Source organism: Meleagris gallopavo, chromosome 7 (assembly GCF_000146605.3).
Source record: "Meleagris gallopavo isolate NT-WF06-2002-E0010 breed Aviagen turkey brand Nicholas breeding stock chromosome 7, Turkey_5.1, whole genome shotgun sequence".
Taxonomy (NCBI): domain Eukaryota; kingdom Metazoa; phylum Chordata; class Aves; order Galliformes; family Phasianidae; genus Meleagris; species Meleagris gallopavo.
In genome coordinates, this window is record NC_015017.2 from 1,333,527 (window position 1) to 1,344,349 (window position 10,823).

A 10,823-nucleotide genomic window follows, 5' to 3' on the forward strand; every position below is an offset into this window, starting at 1 on the left:
GGAAAGGAAAGAAAAGAAAAGAAAAGAAAAGAAAGAAAGAAAGAAAGAAAAGAAAGGAAGTCATTGCTGTTACCGTAATTCACACTTAGCTCAGTCTATAAAACTTCTCTCTTCCTGGATCTAAGCCAACAACTTCAGTTTTTAGTGAATGCTGAAGTCAAGTTGCCCTGGTGATAAATGCATCTGTGGGGAATGGAGGGGGGAAATCCCCTCTTTCCCTCTTTTTGCAGAGCTCGACAGTTTTCTGTGGTATTTATGTAGTTTCTGTAGTGGACATGAAGATGTATATTAATAAGTGGCTGCAACAGAAACCAACAATGAGAAATGGGAGGAGAACTTAATTATAGCATCCAGGATTGTCATTAGGATTGGAGCTGTAATCACAAAGAAGTCATCAGGTGGGTTAGTTCGTGCCTGCTAAGCTCCTGGAATGAATTTACAGAAGTGCAGAGAGCTAATAGTGCTATGAATCTGTCTTAACATACATTAATATGACTGTCTTCGTGGAGAAGACCAATGCATAAACTGTATTTTTATGCGTTTTGACCTTCCATCAGGTGTATGGGGCACGCATGCTGGTGGGTATCATTACTCTGATCAGGCCATCACCAGCAGCAACTGCAGGCCACATCTGAGCAGGAGATGGGAGATGGAAACACCAACATCACCATTTGCTGGGAGAAATTGCCATCTAGAGCCTTCCTCTGATGGTAGATGTGGGAATACCAAAGGAGAAACAGGCACCTCATTTACCTCAGTCAACAAACAAAACACCTCTTTGCACGCAGATTAGAAAATAACATAAAATCTGTTTCCATTGACAGCAAAGAGCTGCTGAGAAGTGAGTCACACAGGAACAACTCAGTCAAACTTCCCATACTCTCACTAGGGACTTTGAAGACAAAAGTACTCTGACTTTGATATGAAAATAAAACTAGAAATCTTTTTTTTTTTTCTTTTTTTTTTTTTCTTCTTCTCTTCTTTGTCCTTCGGAAAACTTCTTTCATGATTGTGTGGAAGAAGTACCTGAAAGAAAAGTGAGAGCAGGAAGAAAGACAGCCACTCTAAGAGATGGGGGAACAGAAAATTTCATTTCTAACGCCCAGCACATGTGCAAAACACTTCTCTGCAGCCTTCCCCAAGTCACTGGGAGCTGAACCTTCCCTTTGCTTTGGCTCAAATGTGACCAGACTTAATCCCCATACAGAGGAAAAAAGAGACCATGATGCAATTCTGCTGGGAATGGGAATATTTGTCGTCACTTTGCTGAAAGCATTGAAAATGTAGGTAAGCTCCTAAACAAAAATGTCAAAAGTTTATTCAAAGTTACTGTTAGTCCATTGGTTTCACCCGCTCTTTTGGTAGACTAAAATTTGCTATACTGCTTCCATCCTCAACTGAATAGAGAAGCTGCCCTAATTGAAATATTTGGTAGTTTTGCAGATCTAAAAGGAGGAGAGCCTCACATTTATTGATAGCAATCAAACATTTCATCATGAGCAAACTAGGAAGCGAGTCTACCTCAAAACAGAAAGACCAGCTTTTTTCAAAGCAAGGCTGTAGTTGAAGAAGTTGAGGACTGTGTAAGTAGGAGGAAAGCAGGATATGCCACTAATACAATGCAGGTTTCCCACTCCTGCCCCTCATTATATGACCTTGGGCAGGTCGCTGATGCTCCCTGAGCAACCCTCTCCCTCTGAATATGAAAATGGAGATTTCTAAACTCCCTCGTGGCTTTGATTGAAGGTTTCTCAGGCAAAGAACATGGTTTATTCTGTGAGTGACCGCCAGCAGAGCCAAAGAGAATAGGAGTCACCCTGAACTACTGGCATTTGAATGCATCTGGCTTTTCTGCATCAGTTCATCCAAATGGCAATTGGCCAAGCTTTTATTATTTACTGCATGGAAAGATGCACAATGTCTCAAAGCAGTGACTGTCTCCTGACACAAAGAGAGATCATACTTAATATTTGTTGGCTGAAACTCTGACTTGTAGCCTGCAGTGTCTTGTCTGGAGACAGCTGACAGCTTTACCGAGGAGACTTATGGCACTGGTGTTGGTGGCTCAGGAAATGTCCAAGCACGGATATTTTATGGATGCTGCAGGGTGTTCAGTGACATCAGCACAGCCAAACTCAGCCCTCTGAACATGAGGCTTCAGGAGAGGATATAAGCATGAGGTGTTTTCTGGCCTTCCCTATTGATGTGTGGTGGCTCCTATGGCCTATCCCTCCGACAGTCTCCAACCTACTGTGGAGGGAGGCCTACCTCTGCCCAAGAGATGGATATCCAAAGAAGAGGGATGGCTTTGTGATATAGACCTTCTCTATAAAGTTGTCCTGACAGTTGGAACTGAAGTGTGCTAGTGGGATGGAGCCTGTAACACAGCCTGGGCTGAGCTGAGGAGAAGCTACAGCAGGAAAACGGCAAAACATCCTTTTCTCTGAGCAGCTCATGCCATCACCGAGTAACACTGAGACATTTCAGGCAGTCGTAAAATCATAGAATCATAGAATGGCCTCATAGAATCATAGAAAAGGACCTCAAAGATCATCTAGTTCCAAGCCCCCTGCTATGTGCAGGGTTGCCAACCAGTAGGCCTGACCTAGGGCTGAAGGTTCAGCAGCCAGTGACTTAGAATGCAGACACTGTCTAAAATGAGGCTCGCTACCAGCACTGGAGAACAAACTTGTGGGACGCTGATAACATGTAGGATGTGAGGAAACATCATCAAGGAGGGGCTCAGATTGGATATCAGGAAGAAATTCTTCATGGAAAAAGTAGTCAGGCATTGGAAAAGGCTGCCCAGGGAGTGGTGGAGTCTCCATCCCTGGAGTCATTTAAGAGATGTATGGGCATGATGCTTAGGAGCATGGCTTATTGGTGGGCTGGGTAGTGTTAGGTGATGGCTGGACTTGGTGATCTTAAGGGTCTTTTGCAACCTGAATGACTCTATAAGTGGTAAATGGCTCCCCATGTCCACTGTGGCAGAGTCTACACCTCTAACCTCACCACAGCATCCAGGAACAGGCTAAGGTGTTGGATCTCTGTAGAGAAACGCATTGTGAAGGTAGAAAGTTTTGGCAAAAGCTTGAAAATGCGGTAACTTAAAAACAAGCATGGGACTGCGCAAAAAATAGGAGAGTTTCATAATGTGCTCACATAAACAGATGAATTAAGCCTGCTCTCCAGATAGTTCTAGCTATATCTGCCTTGCGAGTGCTTGACTTTCGCACCTTAACACCGTGCTCTCGGCATGCTTTTTTTTCCCTGTGTGTTGTATATAGAAAATACAGCCGCCTGCCCAACTCCGGCTCCGAAGTAAAAGAATCTCCGTGTTGAGTGAGTGCAGGCGCTCACCGGCTGACACAGCATCCCCACGCAATCACAAGGGTCTCTTTATGGAGCAGCTCTGCGGGCACGCGGGGCCAAGGCCAGCCTAAACCAAATCAGCGGAGAAAAATAAACATCCTTGTCTTGGAAGTGCCTAGCACAATTTCATTAAGCCAGACGATGCCTGGGAAGGAGCCGGATGTATATTTATTGAATAGAGCCCTAGGAGAATAAAAGAGAAAAAGAAGCCTCTGGCTGTTACGGTGAGAGGGATTTAGGGAAACTAAACAAAGCAAGAACAACCCCCTGCTCCACTTGCAACACTAAAAAAAGAAACTACAAAGTCATTTTTAGATGTAATTTCCGCAGAGGGTAATGCGAACATGCTGTGGTTTTAAAACAATTAAATGAAGAAAGGTGTCTTTTGGAAAGAGGGGCATAAGAATTACGAGCGTGTTTCTGACCAGCGACATTCCTGCGTGTTTTACGGTACACTCTGGACACGGGCCCACCTCGGAGGTAGAGTGTGAACATAAAACATTTCCCCAGTTGTTTTCCCCATTCCAATGCAGTGATGCTGCACAGCTGCAAAGTGGCTCACGGGCAGCACTCTCTGGCCCAGCTTTGGCTGGTCATGGCAGGGAGAGGCAGCTTAGGGCTAATTAGAAAATGAAAATTGACTCTCAGCTCCTTTCCCTGCTCCCATCCTTCCTGGGGAAGAGGTTTCTATTGCAAGGTACTTCAGATCAATCTGTGTTCATTTTTGCTGTGCTCCTTTGTCTCTTTTTTTTTGTTTGTTTTCCCAATTGGAAGTAGGTCTGGAGAGGCTATTTAAAATGCCTCAGCTATCAAAACTGTGCTTCCAGTAAAGAAAGTACATTGGCTGTTCTGATAATCCTTCTTACAGTGTCTCCTTCTCTAGGCTTAATAGTGATGCAACATTTCTTCTAACATATGACCCCAAGTTCTTACCCAGCCCTTTGCAAAGGAGTCCAGGACTGGTGATGCATTAGAAACATCTCTCTGCTCCGGCTGAGAAAGACACAGAACACAGCCATTCCTGCCTGAAGGACATGGAAATGCTTTGCAGGGGATCAGGACAGCAATATAGCATATACAAAACATTTTACAGGTGCCACTCTACTCTCTGACTTCTAGCTTGTATTGCTAGTAGGAAAGGATGAAGGTTGAAACTAAGTAATGGAAGAATGCCCCATCCCTGGCGACATTCAAGGCCAGGCTGGACGGGGCTCTGAGCACCTGATGCAGCTGTAGATGTCCCTGTTTGTTGCATGGTAGTTGAACCAGATGGCCTTTAAAGGCCCTTTCCAACTCAAATTGACACTATAAGAAAAAACAAAAGGTACCCAACCAGGTAAAGCAAGAGATGATTTACACAGAAGAGCAGAGTAGCAGCTGGGATGTTCCTTTGCACTGCACTAATTCCCTCCAGCAGATGAGGCCCGCCAAATTACTCCCCAAAATGACAGAGCAATGATCCTGCATCAGCAAGGGCTATGGGAGATGACAGGTAACCCCACAAGATGCCAGAACATGAAAAGCATCTCTAAGCCATCCAGCTACCTCCCCCTGATTTGACTACCATCAGCATCTCTTCCTCAGGTCAGCAGCATCACATTACACAGTCCTGCTGGTGGGAGCAATGGCAAGGGAGGCAGAGTAGCTGTCCTGGATATTTCAGCTGGGCTATCTGTGCTGATAAAGGAGGCTGCCTGCTCTTCCTGATGTTTCATCACAGTTCTCCAAAAGGAAGAATCCAAGTGGGAAAAAGGCCACCCCACATCCTTGCACCCTGAGGAGTCTTTTCCAGGCAGCCTACAGGTGCCTTGTACAACCAGGTGAATACATTTGCCATGCATTGCAGGACTGGGGCATGGGGGCAAGCTAATTATTATCCTTAATTATCTAGGTGGACTGGGCAGCATCAGCGCTCCCTACTCAGTGTGGACATAAATCACTATAAACCTCTTCAGCAGTCATTCCCCAAAGCTCCAAGTCAAACTGTAACAGAATGCAATGTGTTAGAGTTTAATACTTTTTCAAAAAAAGGAAAAAAAAAGAAAAAAAAGAAGCTAAAACCAGAGAAAAGGGCAAGAAAAGCAGATGAAAACACAATCACCAGCACCCAGTTACTACCAGAATCTAAAGGGCATGGAATCTGATACCTATTGCCTTTATCAGGTCAGGGTGTGACACGGAAAAGAAGCAGATTGTGGCAGATTTTCAAAGCCTTTATAACAGTGCAGACAACTGCAAAGCTGAGTACTCCACTCTCAGCCATATTAAAGGCTATTCTCATAACCATAAACTAAGAGAACAATGTCTCATTTTATAATTAATACATATTGTTATTAATAGATTTAAACAAAGCTGGCTTTCATTCCTTTATTTAGTGGTGCATTTGGTGAAGCACTTAAAGGGGGCCACTCCAGTGTACACATATAGCTGTTTTAATTACATCCTGTGAATTTATTTTTCCAGGGAGAAATACTTCTCAGGGAAAATGTCTATAAAAGTAACTTTAGAAGCAATGTAATTTTGTGTGTTTCCTATAGGAAATCTGTTTAGTTTAAGTCCCAGGTTCTAACACTCTCTTTCATGCAGCAGTGTGACCTGAAGAATGCTGCTGACAGCTGTATTAAATCCTTGTATCTCTTCTGAAATGAAATTGCTGATGGATTTGTGAAGTCACAACTTGATGGGACTTTGCCTCCTCCTGCTTGATGGGGTTTTGCTTGCAGGATGACTCCTCCACAGCCCCCCAGGAAGGAGGCAGCCTACATAAATGGGCACTTCAGGTGTTGATTTATGTGCCCACATTGGTGTTGCATTTGCAAGTTATATTTACCATCATTTCTTTAACCAAGGACAGTCCCACTGGATCTTAACTTTAGTTTCCCACATACAAGAAGGAAAACTTTATGGATTTCACAGCCATCAAAGTGAGAATTCCCAGGGAACAGATCCTCCAGGAAAGGCTTTGGTCAGGCTTGTGTGTTTCTTTCTTTCCCCTCGGAAGTGACAGAGACAGCTGGAAACTCCAGCACGCAGCCTTTCTCACCCTTAAACTCCTCATTTCTGGGACTTGTAAGTATCATTTCACTTTCTAACTTCATCCTGATCTTCAGGAGTTAGCAGTTCGCAAGGTTTCGTTCCTTGGCCAAGGGAAAGCCTGTTCTTTCCCCGAGGACCTGGAGGCTGGTTCTACAGCTAAGGAGATGCACTAGGATTCATGACAGTGACATGCAACATGTAATTAGGCTCAAATTAAATGAGAGAAGAGGCAGTTGTCCTTTCCAGACTCTGGGCTGCAGAAGAGTGACCAGCTATATGGCTGGAAACATGCTCCAGGTTTGTCCATGGTCCTCGAAGAAAAGTTTATGAGGTTGAAAGTTTCTGATGTTAAGAGTTGCCTTAATAAGTGATAGTCTTTCAGCTTACGGGAAGACAGTATCATTTGAGTTCATTACATTCCACAATCTTTTGTCCTAATTATCTTAGGCTGACTGGGTTCTGGCTTGAAATTGAACACAACTTACACAGAATCACCAAGGTTGGAAAAGACCTCCAAGATCACTCAGTCCAACCATCCACCTACCACCAATATTTCCTACTAAACCATGTCCTGGAGTACAACATCTAAACATTTCTTGAGCAGGGATGGTGACTCCACCACCTCCCTGGGCAGCCCATTCCAGCACCTGACTGCTCTTTCAGAGATTAAATTTTTCCTAATGTCCCACCTGAATCTTCCCTGGCACCGGTTGAGGCCAAACATGCTGTGCTGACAGATCCTGTACCAGAAATGTCCTCTTCCTTTTCCTTTCCATCATTAGACAAAGAGAAGTAAATGCAGTGTGGATTGTTGAAAGGAGATTTTGATCAGTGCTGTGTACTTCTGCTCCCACTGCTGTCAGATTTCATCCACCCTGAAAATTACATCCTTCCAGAGCACAGGGGAAAGAGTTTGTGTCATTTTAGATGTAGGAAAAATTCAGTAAAATACAGAAAAATTAGCTTTCCCATGGGCAGGTATGGCAGATCAGCTTTGCCTGCTTTAAAAACCTGTCCTGGTTACTTACGCCTTGTGGTGACACGTTATTTTCACTGTTCACTTGAGATAGTGCATTAGCAGTACCACAAATTAGTCTGTAAGGACCATTTTTTAACTTCAGTAAAAGGAGTCTGTCAATGCCACAAAATGTGGAATGGCATTTCAATCTGCCAAATACACTTAAGAAACATTCAGAAAGTGCTGTAGACGAGTAACACGGGGAGGGAAAGACAGTCATATAAGAAAGGAAATCTCGAACTGACAAAGTCATTATTAGCCCCTGTTAATTCTTCTCTACTGTTATTATTGATTTCTGTTTGCATCACTGCAAAACCTAGCTCCATTGCTGCAAACAGAGTACAAAGATGGTGCTGTGATGTCCTAGCCATTTAAACCAAGCAATGGAAAGGAGGTGGCCTGCCTCAAACTGAAAGAGATCCATTGCTGAACTGGAGAGGAAGCCAATGTAGCGAATGTTATTGTGTTCCCATGCCAGCACTCTTCTTGCTTTGATCTGCAAGTCTTTGGCAGGACTTGATGTCTGATCTAAATTTATCTGGATTTTGGACCAACCTGTATGGAGCTGTGTAATCCAAACAGCTCTAAGGCTTCATGTAAAAAAAAAAGGCTCATCTATGCATATTTAGCTCTAAGAAAATCTGGATGGTGGACTGAAGTCATCTTGAAAGGCTCTGAACCTTACCACATCAGGTGCTGAAGTCATGGCTATGACCAGGAAGTACTGACTCACCTAATTAACTACTAAAATCCAAAGAGAGTGGAAGAGACTCTGTTGAATAGATAAAATGGAGAACAGGAAGACTAGCAGTTCCTAAACACTTTCCAGTTGGATTGCTTTGAAGGAAAAAGCCAAGATCAGAGCCAAGGCAAGAATAAATAGCATGGAGCTCTCTGGAGTCCCTCTGGAAGTGAGGCCAAAGGCTGAAACAGTGCATCCCATCCCATCCCCTCGCAGCAGATTTCACACTGGTATGTCATGCTCATGCTTTCTGGGAAATCTTTTTATTTTTTTTCATAGACTGGGTTTGGGTTGGAAGGGACCTTAAAGCCCACCCAGCCCTAACCCCTGCGATGGGCAGGGACACCTCCTACAGGCCAGGCTGCCCAAAGTCCCATCCAGCCCAGCCTTGAGCACTGCCAGAGATGGGGCAGACACAGCTTCTCCAAGCAGCCTGTGCCAGGGCCTCACCATCCTCACCTCACCATTTCACCAGGCTTGGACACACAAAGAGAAAGGCTGACTGGTTGGACAGTCAGGTTGGACAGGACTTGCCCAACAGCTGATGTGCCACTGCTGTCTTAGGATGAGAGGTGCTGCTCTGAGTTGATACTAGGTGGCAGAATAAGGTCCTGCTTGGAGAGGCTGGTGAGGAGACCTCAAGACTCATCCTGCTTTGAAGGGACAGAAGACAAAGTTGTAGGGCTCAAAGCACAGTCATAGGGTCCTGCACTTCTGTTGAGGATATCTGAAGAAAGGATAAGACAATAGGACAAATTCAGATTATTTTTATCTCGCGAGTGCATAGAAAAACAAAACAACTTACTTCAGGAAAAAGGCAAACTTAAACTTCTTTCGTACTGATAAAAACAACTGCCCAGGTTTGGCTTCAACGAGCATCATGTTCATTTATTAATTTTTTCATGATTTGTCTTTCCAAACTCTTTTTCCACTGCTACACAGCAAAACAATCTGTAATTTACAGCCCAGACACTTGGTAACCCTGCCTGTACACAAGATCTGGTGAAAGCCCTTGCAAAGCTCTCATGGAGCTCACCATCATTCCAGGAAGATGCCAGCACACTATTCTGTACCAAAGTGAGGTGCACACAGTCGGCACTGAGGTTGCAACTTTCTGCCTTGGTTGAAGTCCTCATTATTGCTTTCCACGCACCAAAGGGTTTGGACAACTGGTGAAGTCTCCCAGGTTGGTTCTATCTTCCTCTGTGGCAGTGGAAAAAGAGCTTAAGACCTTATCTCCTATCACCCAAGTCTCACCTCCAGCCTCTGGCTTGCCTTTCCTTCACTTTGTCCCTGGGCAATAACCATCCTGTGTCAGCCCTGGGAGTTAGGTCATTTCCTTCCACCCTTCTCTCCAAGGGGTTTTAATTAGCAATGGCATTGTACTCCTTAATTTGGCTGTATTTCTGTCTTCTAGTTTAAGCCCTCCCCTTCCCACTCTTTTTTTTCCACATGTTATGAGCCTTTTAAGACACAGCTGTAAAACTCTGCAGACCATATATCATAACACTTCATAATCACACTTACATTTTAGTAACACGACAGCAATCAGCTCATTCCTGGCGACCTGGCGAGCCTGAAAGCACTGCACCAACACACATTAATAACGGAGCTGGGAGTAAAGTGTGGGGCTGGAGCCCCACTGCTCCTGCCTGCTGTGCCCTCTGGGAGGACCTCATTGAGACAAGCTGAGCTCAGGTGAGTCAGGCATATTGGGGATGGCCTTCATTTCTGCTAGGACATGTGAAGAACGGATAGAGCAATAGACAGTCTCCCAGTATAGACTATGCAGCCAAGCATGCTTTGGAACATACACACACACATACACACAGGCATGTTCATCTGAAGAGAAAGGAACTTTCACTCATATAACATTTCACTAATTGAATTTTCTTATTTATTTTAGCAGAATCTGCCCACTAGACGTGCTTCTGAGGTGCTGGGCTCCAGTAGGAACTTGGTTCATAGTAAAGAGGACAGTGACAGTCGCACGTTGTGCTCACTGGAAACCATTCAGTCAATTTCTGTGCAGACCAAGAACAGAACAGACAGGGCTCCTCTCAGTGTTTCCACCCTCAGCAATACGTCCACCACTTTTCATGGCAAAGGGCACTGTGATTTTGGCTCTTGCTCTTTGTCTACCCTTCAGTGTGCTGCAACACAGTGCTTTATGTTTTTCTTCCTGGCTGCAGGTTTAAAGCCCCGATCCAACACTGAGGAGTTCAAAAGCACTTGCCACTGACTTTGGATCAGGTGCTGTATGTAAAATTTGTCCCAGCCAGACGTCGGTCACTAGGGTGTAGTTTTTGAGACTGAGTTTATATACTGAAGCCTGGGCCTGGACTTGGCTCCCTTGCTGACCTTTCAGAAAGCCTCTTCTCATTTTGCTTGGCGTTTTTACTGGTTCTTGAGTCGCCTGTGGGTTTGGTAGTGGTTCAGGTTACTTGCTGATGGCCTGTTCTTCTACCTCGGCCTTTCAAGAAGAGTTCAATTCAGGATTTATAACAGGTTTTTGGTAGCACCTTCTGTACTTAAATCTGTAAAACCATTTCAGTTTAACCACCTGTTTTCACACGCTTATAATTTCACAAAGCATCCACCTTTTGGGATAAATTTTTCCATGCTTCAGCTCTTGCCCAAGGCACTATTATTTCT